General features: G+C 36.1%; 1 long non-coding RNA gene across 2 annotated transcripts in view; it reads right to left on the reverse strand.

The window, feature by feature from the left end:
• Window positions 1-4,785: 4,785 nt before the first annotated feature.
• The window catches only part of LOC140696368 (uncharacterized), a 157,384-nt gene continuing 148,640 nt past the window's right edge, over window positions 4,786-13,529 (reverse strand). Inside the window, exons 4-6 of one of the 2 annotated variants that reach the window (XR_012072594.1) lie at window positions 8,349-8,433; window positions 6,837-6,947; window positions 4,786-5,284 (exon numbers count right to left, since the gene is read on the reverse strand). This is a non-coding gene — a long non-coding RNA (uncharacterized lncRNA). The remainder of the gene's footprint in view (window positions 5,285-6,836; window positions 6,948-8,348; window positions 8,434-13,529) is intronic. The other variant, XR_012072595.1, reaches the window with a different exon arrangement.

Genomic DNA, 13,529 nt, shown 5'->3' on the forward strand with positions numbered 1-13,529 from the left:
AGGAGGGAAGAGTCAAGAGCTGTATCCAAAGAGGTTCAACAAAAGAGAAGGATGGAGACAAGGATAGACAACATCTACAAATTGATGGGCACTACAAATTTGTGAAGAAAACCCGTGAGGGTCAATTTTTCTTTTATTATCACAGCAGCCTTATATAGTCTTTGTATTTCAGTCTTCTTGTTAAATGGAATAAATTAACACTTTCTAGTTCTTCAACAGATTCATTTTCAGAATTACTGACTTGAGATACATTTTAAAAATTTTAGATTAGCTACTCCTCCTTGAAAAGAATGGTCCAAGTGAAATGGTACTAAGTTGAACAGCGAAGATCAAGAAATTGCCTCCTCCCCCACCCCTTTGTGTCCTAGCAAGTGGCTCACTGTAAAGAACCACCCTTCCTTGTATGGCTTAGATAAGACTCATGAATGAGCCCCTTACTTACCTATGACAAGGCCAGATATAGACCCTCCCCACCAGTTTGACCAAGCTTTAGTCAGGCTTCTCTCTTTTTCCCGGGACCCTGAATTTAAGTCCACACTTGAGCACTGGACATTGGAAAAGAGTCCTCCTTCATGGCCCCTACTGAGAATCAGCTGACCATCAGGAAAGACATTCCCTGATCAGCTATTTATACTCCCAGTTCATCCCACTCTTAACACCAGCTCTGCTCTAGGCTTGTTTACTCCTCCCTGTAAAAGCAAAGCCATTTGCTGCCTGATGTTTGAGACACAGATGTAATGATGAGAACATTTTCTTTATTGCAATTCATAGTCCCCTATCACAACCATCCCCTTTCCCTCTATTGCAATAGCTTTTTGAATTATGTCTTTCCTCATCTACGTCTGAATTTAAAAAAAAAGAAAAAACTAACAGTTACTTAAGCCAACCTAGAGTATTTATCAGGAATCAGAGAAAAATCTAACGATAACATGTTTTCTCTTTTATGTTAATAGAAATTTAGTAGCATGTTTTTAGAGCTACTGACAGTACAAATAAAGTTATTAATAGGAAGATATCCTTACTACACTTTTAAACACCAAACAGTGCCTCACATTACAGACTTAACACCTCGGCCTCACCACTAATTACCTTTCTAAATTCTTCTCTCTGTTAATTAGCCACCATTACCTCTGCCACCACGTTAGAAATTCCAGTGCCATCTTTGAATCCTCCCTCAACCTATTAGCCATAATCAGTTAGTCCCCAGGTCAACTGATTCTACTTCTAATTAATGTCCCTCGTTTTTCTCCCTTCCTTCTGGTTCCATTGTCGTCATCCTAATTCATGTTCTCTTTGATACCTAATGTGAATACTACTATAGTACTTGTATGATGTCTGTTTAAGTGAGACTCCTCTCCCTTTGGCAAGATGAATGTGGGTTTGAAGAAAGAGCTCTGGCAGACTGGAATAGAGATTGAATTTTGAGGTCAGAAGTCAAAACAAGAGTTACTCTTAGATCTCCCGAGAGATTTGGGAGCAGGATTGCAAGTGGAAAGCTCAAGGCTATGTTTTGAGAAAACCTTATTTTGAAAATGCAATGAAGAAAAAACAGCTGAATGACAAATACAGAGGAAATATGGCAAAATACCATCTGAAGATTAAAGTCAAGATATGAAAGTCAAAAATTATTAGATCAGTTAAAGAAAACCAGGCTGGGATTATTTGTATGTGAGAGGAAAACATGAAGAAGTACAAAATTATTCCTGTGTAATTGTTTCCAGAGAGTTTGAATTTTAAATTGGTCTTGGTGGTTCAGCAGGGGATAGCATCAGGGTAGGTATTCCTGAGTTAAATAGGCTGGGTCTGTTTGCTGGAAATTTATGCTCCAAATTAGCCAGAGCAGTATATCTTGAAATGTTTTGTCACTTTATTGGGGTGGGATATTGGTTCCCATGTCTGTTCTTTATCACCATGCCTTTTTTAAAGCACCAGATATTGCACTTAGCGTTGGTGCTATGATGACCTAGGTCTTTTTTAGGCACTTTATTTCCTAATGATGGGTGATTCAGTTGAGTGATTCAAGAAGGAAGCAGGCAGTATTTTTGTGGGTTGGCAAAGCTTTCTTGAGGCTGATTCCCTATTCATGAAGTGGCTGGCTCTGACAGAATCAAGGCACAACTTCTCAGCCTGGCAGTATCATCTGGAAATAGTAAGGTTCCAGAATCAAAGGCCAACATCCATAGCTGTATTTTCTCCACAAGGTTTTCTTCCCTGGAGCGAGTGTCATTGTGATGAGAAGGCCAAACAGTTTTGAGCTAAATCTCCAATACCATTTAAAGCACCACACTTTTCAGCCCTTATTTGATCACACTGTTCCCTTTTCTTGGATAATATTCCTCCTCAACAATATAAAGCCTTACTGGAGTTTGAACTATTTGTGGGCATGAAATATATATTTACATAAAAGTATTTTTTTATTGCAACTTACCTAACACTGTCTAGTACAATAGGGTTGTAGTGGTAGAGAATGCTAGATGTTTCTTCTTCCTTTGTAAATAAGTCCTTCAAACTTTAGATGGACACATGGTTGCCAAGCACAAATATTACATTTTCTAGCCTCTCTGGTTGCTGGCTATGACCATGTGATTAAGTTCTGGCCAACTGGAGTAAGTGATGAAAATAGCATATAAACTTCTGAGTGGCATCCCCAAAGGGAATGAACACGCTCTCCATTTTTCTTTTTTTACTTCCCATTGCCTGGAATGCCAGTAAGATAAATTGATGGCAGGAGCTGAAGCAGCTATCTTGGTCATAAAATGGAAACAGTGTGTGGAGGGAGGCAGAGCCATCGTATCTGTCCTGGACTGCTTACATTTGAACTACTAGAGAGCACACAGTTATTTTATCTTGTTTAAGTCTTTTGTTATTTTGGCATTTGATATGTGAGAATGTGAACCATATGCCTTCTTTCAGTAAATCCTCATTGAATGAAAGAATGGATAAGAAATGGACCCCTCCTCTACTCTACTTTGGCTTAGAAGACTTGACACTCTGCCCTTATTGCATATAGGCAAGTGTACCCAAGTTTGGTTCAGTAACAATCTACTGACACTGGGCTGTGGTGAAGGAAAGCACAGCATTTATTGTAGGATGCCAAGCAAAGTCCAGGGTAGGTAGTGCTCAAAACACCTGAAGTCTCTGCTGGGTTTCAGCAAAACATTTTTAAAGGCAAGGTGAGGAGGAGTCCCAGGGTACATGATCACCTCATGCACAATTCTCTGATTGGTTCATGGTGAGGTAACAGGCCAGTGCCACAGGGGTTAACAATAGATGCTTGTAGGATTGGAGGCTCTGTGCTTATGATCATCAAGTAGTTAATTTCTTCCATTTGGTGGTGGTTTTAGCATATGTAAAACAACGCAGGAAATGTGGATCAGATATTATTATCTAGATACTTCAGTGAGGAGCAGAGAATTCGGAGGGGGTGTCTGTCCCAGGAAGGCCTCTTAGGGTCCTCTTAGTCACAGCTGTATTTCTGTCCCAAGTTACTTAGTCAGAGGCCCTAACCTGGAGGCCCTTGGGCTAGGTTTGTCACACAAACACATGTTGATTGGCCCATATATTGTTTTAAAATAATTACCAACATTTATACCATAGCAGATTGCACGTGAGATTTTTGTATCTGGATCTCTTGAAATATCACATTGTAACAGCCCTCAGCCCACATCGTGGCCTTGCACCAAACTGCAGGAGTCCGTTGTGCCTTTGGACGGTGCACGTGCTCTTACAGTCACCAGGTCAGAATGGCTTCACTCGTTTGTGTGACCACCTGCCTGTGTGGCCATTTGAGTTTGTGACCTGCCATGTAGTATTCTAATAAAAATAGACTTCTATTACTGATGAACACATACTGCTTCACACTCTTACACACTATCAGATGGTCAAAGTAAAGCTGTTTTACTGGAATTTCCTTCTCTTATGAGCTCTTCCAGGTCAGAAGCTAATTACCCTTTGCCCTTTGTCCTTTACATTCACTCTGGTGAAAACCACACTTCTAAACTGTTTTATGGCCTCTAATCTAATTGAAGACAGAACTAGAGGCATCCTGCATGGATTTAATCTCTCAAACAGTTCTCAGCATGAATAACCCTTCCATAAAGAGCAGGCTTCCTCTCATGGGTTTCTTCAAGTCATTTTCCTGGGAGCCATGTTACTTACTTCTCTGTGCAACAAACAGACCTTATTAATAATTAGAATTCTAGCCCAATCTAACGTAATTGGCAGAAAAATCTCATTCTTCACAACCTAATAAACCCCTCAGAAAATCAGCATCTTCATCTGACTTAACAATTTATTTCTTTGTATGATAAATACTGACACTTAGAGTAAAAATTACCTAATGCATTGCTGAGAATTAGTTATTTAAAACAAGTTAAGATGACACTGATGGCTTTTTAATTGGAAAGAATAATAGAAGAATTTTAAGAGCACTTTCCTTTGGGTAGAGGGATGGGGGAGGAATGATGATTGGAAGGGACTACTTACAAAACATAATTTTCTAGACTTTATTTTATATATATGTGTGTGTGTGTGTGTGTGTATATATAATAGTCATTTACATAAAATTAAATGTCCCAATACAGAGAAATCTGGATGAGATTTTTTTTAATTAAAAAGAAGTATAATAATAAGGAAATATAACTAAGATATATTATGAAATACAGTACTATACAATAGTACATATATAATTCTATTTTTATAACAAAAACCTTTATCTCCATATGTACGTATGTCCACGTAAAAGCACTGAAAATGAACTGCCAGTGAACAGAGACAGAGAACGAAAGGAGACCATTATGTGTACTTTAAGTACTTTTATACTGCTTTAATGTTTCTGAATTGTATAATTTTTAAAGGTAATTAAAAATTAAGTGAAAGTCATAACCTTGACCAGTAATTCCATTTCTGAGAATATATGAAATATAGTAAAAAAAAATGCATATAGAATGCCTTTGGAAAACGGTTTGGTTTTGAAAAACTGAAAATAATTTAGATATCCAATTATAAAACACATGTCAGTTATGACAAATCCACAAAATTTGTTTAGTCATTAAAAATCATTATTACCAAGAGTATGTAATGTCATGGAAACATTTGTGATTTAATAGCAAGTGAAAAGAGTAGGATACAGTTAAATATTCAACTTGGTAATAAAATACAATAATTAGGAAAAATACTAGGAGAAAATACATCAAGTGTTAATGTGGTTGTGTTTCACAAAGCAATATTTGGACATAAAATATTTTGATAATGCCCAGTCATCTGTGCAGATCCTCTGTGCAGCCTGTAATATGAAGAACATAAAATATTATGGAGCAAAAGTTTACCAAACTATTTTTTTAATATTTAGGAAATTAGACTTTTATCAATTGCAGCCAACTTCAAATTTACTTCTAAATATATTTATGAAGATTTTTAAAGGTACTCCAATTTAATATGTAAGTTGGACATTAGAAACAAGTGGAATTTTGAACAGCTACACCATTTCTATACACGTATTTCAATGTGAATTTGTCTATAAAGAAAGAGTAAAATCTCCTGTGTAGGCAAAGAATGTGGGCTCATTTCATCTCTGGGAATTCTATTTGGTAGCAGTGAAATATGCTTTCTCTATAATCACAAATATATTCGCTGGCAAACTTCTGCTAGATGACTTTTATTTTAGTGAAATTGGCATCTGATTGTTCCTTGCCTTCCTTTTTTTTCCCTCATTCATTTGGTTAAATGTGTTTTTATTTAAAAGTTTCTTTGTTTCTTCCATCTTTGCTATTTTTCTAGTACAACATTGAAAAAAGTTGTGCCTATTAGACTAGCGATTTTCCAGCAAATTCAAGCAAGATTTTTATCTCCAAAAGTTTTCTTGCATCATTTCTGCCATGGAAAGATTGGAAGTTTTCGAATTTTTCCATTTGTATTAAGTTACTTAAAGAGCTGCATGCGTCATCTAATCACCAAAGGCTTGACCAGTCTACTTGCATAAATTCTAGCCTCTCTGCACACAATGTGAGACCCTCTATATTCTTGCTCTATGTTTAATATTTGAGTAATAATGCAGTGGGATTTGAACAACAGTCTGGAGAACATTTGATATGTATTTTTCTACAAATACTCCTTTTCATTATCTTTATCTTTAATAATCATACCTTACTTTGATCATCTTTTGCAATATAAACTAAACTTTAAATCATAATCCCAAATTGTGGAATTCTAGATCTTTATTAGGAAAGCAGATTTAATCTGTAGATATCTCTCTTAGTGGTCTCATGACCAAACTCTATGAACTACCAAATGACTGAAAATTGAGTAGTTCTTATTTTTGTAGGCACATCTAAGTTTCAGTTTATACTTAAATGACAAAATCACATTCTGACTTTAGAAATACAATTTTAATACAAACATTTTCCTCGAAAAGTAATACTACATTTTAATGGTGCTTACACAATTTACTATATAAATTTCGATTGCCACTCTACTTTTCTCAGTTTGTGTATTTCCATTCCATTTTCAGGGGCACTAAACCATGTGTACATTAAAATTACAGAGCCCCACTCTGGGAGTGGCACACAGATGATTAAATAAATTAACTAAATACTTTGCTACTTGATTTCTACCACTTGATAAGCAACAATTATTGTTCAGATCTGAATTAAATAAAGTCTGCAAAGGCATTCTTCAATGCTAGCCTCGTTTACCCCATTAAAAATCTACATCTTCCTGATATCTGTAAAATAAACACGTTAAAAATATAAAGAAATTCTTTGAAAATCAAATCCTTTTGTTAACCAAATAAGAAAAAGGAGATTTGTCTTTTAATCTAGATAACAATAGAAACTCACTGAGATGTGATGTTATTTTAGGTGTGTCGACATGTCGGTTGCTTCTTCCTTCAGAAAATAATCATTACCTAAAAGATCTGGGAAAACAACTGCATAGTCTTGGACAACACTCTGTATGTGTCAGGAGTGAAAAAGATGTTCGTAGGTAAAAGGGAAAGAGACATAATGTTAGTGGACACAGCTTCAAGTGAGATGAAATGGGGAGCTGCTGTTCATACTGAGACCCTTCGTCAGTGTTTCCTTCTATCCCATTGGGAAAGCTACATTCCATAGCGGAACAAATTCTCACAGCTTAAAGCCAAGAAAGGAAAAATCCAATCCCATACATTTTTCTTAGCTTTACACTAGAAAAATATTATCCCACCTCAACAAATGAGATATGTGTAGTGATCGTGAAAAAATAAAAAGATGTGTATATTTATGCACATAGTATTCATTTAAGATATTCAGAAAGCTACTCTTTAATACACTTGAAATTAAAGCACTCCCTTGTATTTAGTAAATGATAGACCAGCTTAATGTTGACAATCTGATGGGGAGGAAAGAGTGTAGAGGTATAGATATTCTCCTTAAACTCACAGTTCTTTGTTTTCCATTGCTTTCTGGGTCTTTCATATTTGCATTTAGAAAGAAGAAAAAAACAAATCGGGCTCTTCTGTAGACGCTTTACATATTGGTATAAATTAAGAGTTAAAGGCTTCACGTGGAAGGGAAAAAATGAATGTCTGGAGGAGACTTGCTTCTCTACAATTGTATTCCTGTATCTCACAACTGGTTGATTGTGCCTGTGTCTTTACATCAAGGTCAGATTAAAGAGTTTTTTGTTGTTGGTTTTTGTTTTTTTTAGAAATATAATGGGAAAAAAAGTGGCAAATCATCTATGGATAGTCTTTAATACCTTAAGAGCAATATTAATGCATAATGTTAATGTTTTGTCTTGCTCAAAACCATGCACTATTTATAAGCACAATAATAATAAAACCAATACAAGGTTTATGTTACTGAATTCACTTTGTGGAGCAAAGTGTTCCATAATGCCCTTATTCAGAAGTCTTTTCAGATACAAAGATGGAAAAGAGGCAATTTTTTCTTTGAGAAAAAAAAATCATTAATATATTCAAGGTTTAACTTTCCTTTTACAAGTGTTTTTGAGTGTACCATATGGCACCAGTTAGATTTGAAGGTTTTCATTTGCTTTTTAAAAATCTGAGTGAGGTTTCCTTTCATAAGCTCATACATACTGGTTATTTTTTAATAAGCATAAAACTTCTATATAACACCAAATGCATGATTTAACAGGAAGGAATGAAAAATACACAGCGATGTAATAATTGGCTCATTTAGTTAAGAGCTGCTTTGAAGCTTAATAGTAAAGGATAAGTAGTCATTAGCTTATTAGCTCAAGTTGGACCCAGTACTTATTTTTTAAAATAAGTGTTGGAATATATCTTGACAAATTGTAAATGCCTCCCTGCTTTCAGTGCAGTGCCCCCTCCCTACTTCTATACTCACAAAGAAGAGTGAGCTTGTTCCTGCCAATTGAGTCAGTTGGGATGGAAACGTTAATGTATTTGAGCAGATGTGTGTCAACATCACTCTGCAAAAAAAAAAAAAAAAAAAAAGGTTGTCTGTATCCTACATTGGCACAACATCCCAAAATAAAAGCCACCGAGATGCTGTACTTCCATTAGAAGTCTCCTATGAAATTACAGTTGAAGGCTGTAATACAGAAGATTCAAAGATGTAAATGTACTGGCTGAAATCATCCATTAACAGGCCCTGCTGACTGTTGTGAAGGAAGGAGGCTTCAAACAAAGATGTTATCAGAACTCTCTTTAGAAAATGTGAGTAAGAACTATACTAATTAATAAGCTAGTCCTTCTTGAGCCTTATTTTTGGTAAAGGAATAGTATGATAACCTATTACTGATCAAGACATTTGGTAAATTGTTTCCTTTTCAAGTTTAAAGAGCCTGATTTTTTTCTCTACTAGATTCTCAATTCAATTTATGCTCATTTTAAAAAGGAGTCTTCCTACCCATGGAGAATTTGTCTGTTTTCTTCCTACACATTTTTACAGTAAAATTAATGGATTCAAGATTGTATCTAAATGTAGTGAGAACATGAGAAAATGAAGCTACTGGAATGTGCAAGGCATAACAATTAAGTCCCTCAGTAACAGGCACAGAATTCCCTGGGGAATTACATAATTCTAAAGCTGACATTTAAAAAGATAAATGGCTCATACGATGTTCATATGACTTTTATAATTTTATCTACCTGTATATTCAGTAAATATTAACTAAGCACATATTATTCACCATGCATCATTTGAAATTCTTCTGAGTGACACGAAGGCTGCAATTCAGATTCTCAAGAAACTTAACAGTCCATGAAGAAAGGAGACAGGTACAATTATACAAATTACAATAGAGATGGATACACAAAGGTACAGCAGCAAATAACAGGCTGTTCAAAAGACATAACTTCAGTGGACTTTGGAAAAATTAGTAAGCGTTATCCTGGTAGAGACAGGAGGGAAGATGGGAGAAACCTGAAGGTGGTGAGGTACATGTTACAAATAAGGAAAGAGTTAGAGCTGACGTGGCCTAAATGTCAGTGTGGTGGATTAATCTGGAAGGAAATTAGATGGACACTGCAGATAACTGAAGGCTTTCTGTATCATTTTTATATGCCTCGTCTTTATTTCAACCAACGGGGAAGCACTAGACAATTTTAAGCATAGGAGTAACAAACTTAGATGACAGCAGTGTAGAGGGTAGGTCAGCTGGAATATGAGAATTTAGAGGAAGCCACTGCCATAATTTAGGTAAAAAAAAAATAAAGGGAACTTGAGATAACCAATAGCAGAGGAGATACAGAAAAGATACGTAAGAAGAAGAAAGGAGAGGATATGGTAACAAGGAGTCCAGTAGAGAAAGTCTTCTAGGTGCCTCTTATTCTGGCTTGGGAGATTGATTAGGTGGTAGCACTCATCTGCAAATTGGGGAATATAGGAAAAGGATCAGGTTTTTAAGTTTACAGAGAGGAGCTTTACAAATTGAGTTTAAGATACTTCTAGAACATAGAGTACAAATATTCAGTAGGTATTTGAGTAGATGTGTCTTCAAGAAAGAAGTCAGAGCTTTGGGAGATTCATTAGCATATAAACGGTGAGGGTAATTCAGGAAAAGAATGTGTATCAAAATCCACAGGAAGAATGTGTAATGAGAAAAGAGGGCCAAGGGCATGCTGCTTGGAACACCAGTGTTTAAAGGGGAAGTAGACAAACTAAAAGCATCAAGGTACAAAAAACAGAAAAGCAAAGGACGTGGGAAAGGCATGTAGAAAGAGTGGCACTGTGGGAGTTAAGATGGGTAAAAATTCAAGACAGAAAGACTGATTGACTGCATTAAATATCTAGGCAGAGGTTTAATAACATAAGGTCCATATTAGCTATGTCACTGGTGACTTTGGGGAGAGGGGTTCCAGTGGGGTAGGAGGAGCAAAAATCAACCTATACTGCACCAAAGATGGAACAGAAGGTTTCAACACATCGTAAGATCAAAATAGTGTATATTTAAAAAAATAAAGTAATATAATCACAGAATTTTCCTACACTTGCTAAAAATGAGAGGTGATGCTAGACATGCTATATAGAAATTCCTAGGAGGAGAGAGATTCTTTTGCTCAATTCATTAAAACATTTCTCTGAAAACAAGAAGAGGACAACTTACAGTAATACTACAAAAATGAAAAGTGAAATGATTTGGCAAGGAAAGTAGGGGGAAGTCAGATTAAAAGGGGGTGCAGTGAGAGACAGAGACAGAACTAAGACAGTTGAGTTTAAGATTCAGAAGTAAACCATGTTTACTCTGAGGTAAAGGCCTAAGGTGTGGCTATGGATACAAAGTGCCAAAAAAGAACAGAAAAAATGATATTTGAGTTGAAAAGGTGCAGAATTGTGACACCAAAGCTTCTCTATATTTTTGGAGTCTCCAGAAATGATAGGGAAAGCTCTAAGGTAGAAAATCTTGATTCTGGTACCAAAGTCATCAAAGTTGTGGGAAGCCAACAATAAGTAAATAAATGACATTGGTGAGAAGTGGTCTTATCTGAAAGCAAAAAGATACTGGAAATTGGGATTTAGAAAACTGTTGGCCCTATTTCCCTGGCCAATAATATACACAGTGTGAATTAAGAGCAGCTTCTGCAAAAAGGAGCTGAAATTAGGCCAGAGTTTAGTGGTATCACCATATTTTGGTAAGTGTTAAGAGGGAGAAAGAGGGTCCTATGAGGAGTATAGGAGTTTGTTAAGAAGAAATGGTAAAATGTTAAGAGGATACTAATTAATGTCAAAACAAGCAAATCATCGTACTTTTAAAGTGAGTCTATCTCTATCCAAAAAGCTCTTTCAGTCCTTGTCTGTTACCCTATTTCAAAGTTACTAGCGTTTCTCTTCATTCTACTAACAATGTGTTGAGCACTTACTAGTCACTCTTGAGTGATTTTTAGGTAAATGGAGTGGCCTAAAATTTAGTCCCTGCTGTTGTTGACTTAGATTTTTGACTCTCAGAGCTTGGGGGTCCAGGTGGTCTGGTTCATCCTATTACCCATTAAGAAATCACAAATAGGCTCCCTCCCCAAGGCTTTGAGATATGTTATTTTAAAATATTATTGCTAGCAGTAATAATCAAATTTATTCTGAGACTTGATAGAATTCAATTATACACATAGTGTTGGGGTTAGCAAATTAAAAGAAGTTCTAATTTAAATCATTATTAACCAGTTAGTATAACCGGGCTTTAACTTTATGTTGAGCTCCTTATTCTATAGATGAAACCCATCAAAATGATTCCCTTATTTTAAGGCAGGCACACCACGGAGCAGTTCAACTTTCAAACCATGCTTTGCCATCTGCTTAGTTCAGATGGTTGTGTGGATTCATCTCCTCTTAGGCTTTATTAAGCTGACACCAACATAACATTTTAACCTCTAAACACAGGAAAAGCAACAAACAGGTGAAGATCAACAAACACTGCAGGAAGATTTTAAATGACTAATCAGATGGAAGAAATGTCTAAAAAGAGCAGGCAGGAAGATGGAATGCCAACTGTTGTAGCCACAAGCTTGAGAAGGTGAGAATAGATGGCTGCCTGCCAAGGAAACCTCAGGCCCTGTAAATGCTAGGCCTAGGCCCTGTAAATCCAACGTGTTATTACAAATAGAAGCACTGGCTCAGGCACGTGCACGCGCACACTCATAGGAAACCAACAGCAAATTTTAAACAAGGATGTGTGAAAACCTTCAGGGTTTTGCTGGGGAACTTGCACATCCTAGATTTAAGTCAAAGAGAATGCTTTATAGAGAATGTTCTGTAAGGATGGATTTAAGAATCAGAACAATTAGGCTGAAAATGCTGATTTTCTCACTCAAGGATCACTGGTCTTGCACAAGTACTTTAAACCTTTCTAAGTTTCTACTTTCTCAATTTTAAAACAGGAATGAAAATCAGTCCCTCGGTCCAGGGTTGTGATGGAGAATTAATGTGGGAATGCAGGAAGGGTCTTCAAATCAAACCTTAGGCAGAGCAAGCACTTCACACCTGCTGACAGTTACCCTTGGTCTTCTTGCTGCCCATTTCCAACCATGTTCCCCTTCTCCTTTATAATGGTGACAGTTTCAGGTGGGCTTGCCCTGCCTTTCAAACACTGCACTAGATTCTCCTTCCTCACAACCCAAGTCTCCACACAATTTAGATACCTCTATTCTCAAATAAGAAAGTTTCATGCCTTTTTTCCCACTCAAATTCATTCCTTTCTTCTTCTAAATGCCATCTCCTTTCTCTTCTCTCACATTTATGGCCACTCTCAATCCTTAATTAAAATCCAAGTGCTTTCTTTCACCAAATTCCTGTTAGTCACTTACTTAGATTTCTTAGCATTTAGATAACATTTATAAAATTCATCAGATGATACTTTATTGGTCAATAACCCAATTTTTATTTTTAAACATACACCCCCAACCATTTGTATTTTTGATACTTAAGACTTAGTCGTTTCTGTAATTTTAACTTTATCAGGACACAAACTCATGTCCTTTTAAATCTGCTGCAAATGCTTCTCCTAGTTCATCGGAGCTTTAGTAAAAACTTGTAGTTTATTGGACATCACATGTAGTAGGTTAAACTACAGTTTCTTCCTCACAGTTTATTAATTTCTGTATGCTAAACAGTGGAGAAAATGGGAAACATTTTTGAAAATGACTTTCCAATGATAAACTCTCACAGAAATGTATGTTTATAATACATTTGTCAGTTATGCTAGTAAGAGCTAAAGTATTTTCATCATTTAGCAAATATTTTTGTGCCCCTGTTGCTTGCCAGGCACTGCTCTCTCTGGCTCTGGAAATAGAACAGTGAACTAGAGTGGTAAGGTCTTATAAGTAAATTAATGAATAAATAATATTTTAAGATAGTGGTAAATGCAATTTACAACAACAAGACAGATACTAGAGATTGACTGAAGAGGTGGGAGGTTATTAGATTGAGTAATCAGGAAAGTCTTAATGTGGAGATGACCCCTGAGCTAAACCGTCTATAAAAGAAGGGTACTTTTCAGAAAGAGACATCAGTAAGTGCAATGAATATGAGGCAAAGTTAAGCTTATATGCTCAAGAAAGGCAGCTGAGAGCA

Source organism: Vicugna pacos, chromosome 5, assembly GCF_048564905.1.
Source record: "Vicugna pacos chromosome 5, VicPac4, whole genome shotgun sequence".
NCBI lineage: Eukaryota > Metazoa > Chordata > Mammalia > Artiodactyla > Camelidae > Vicugna > Vicugna pacos.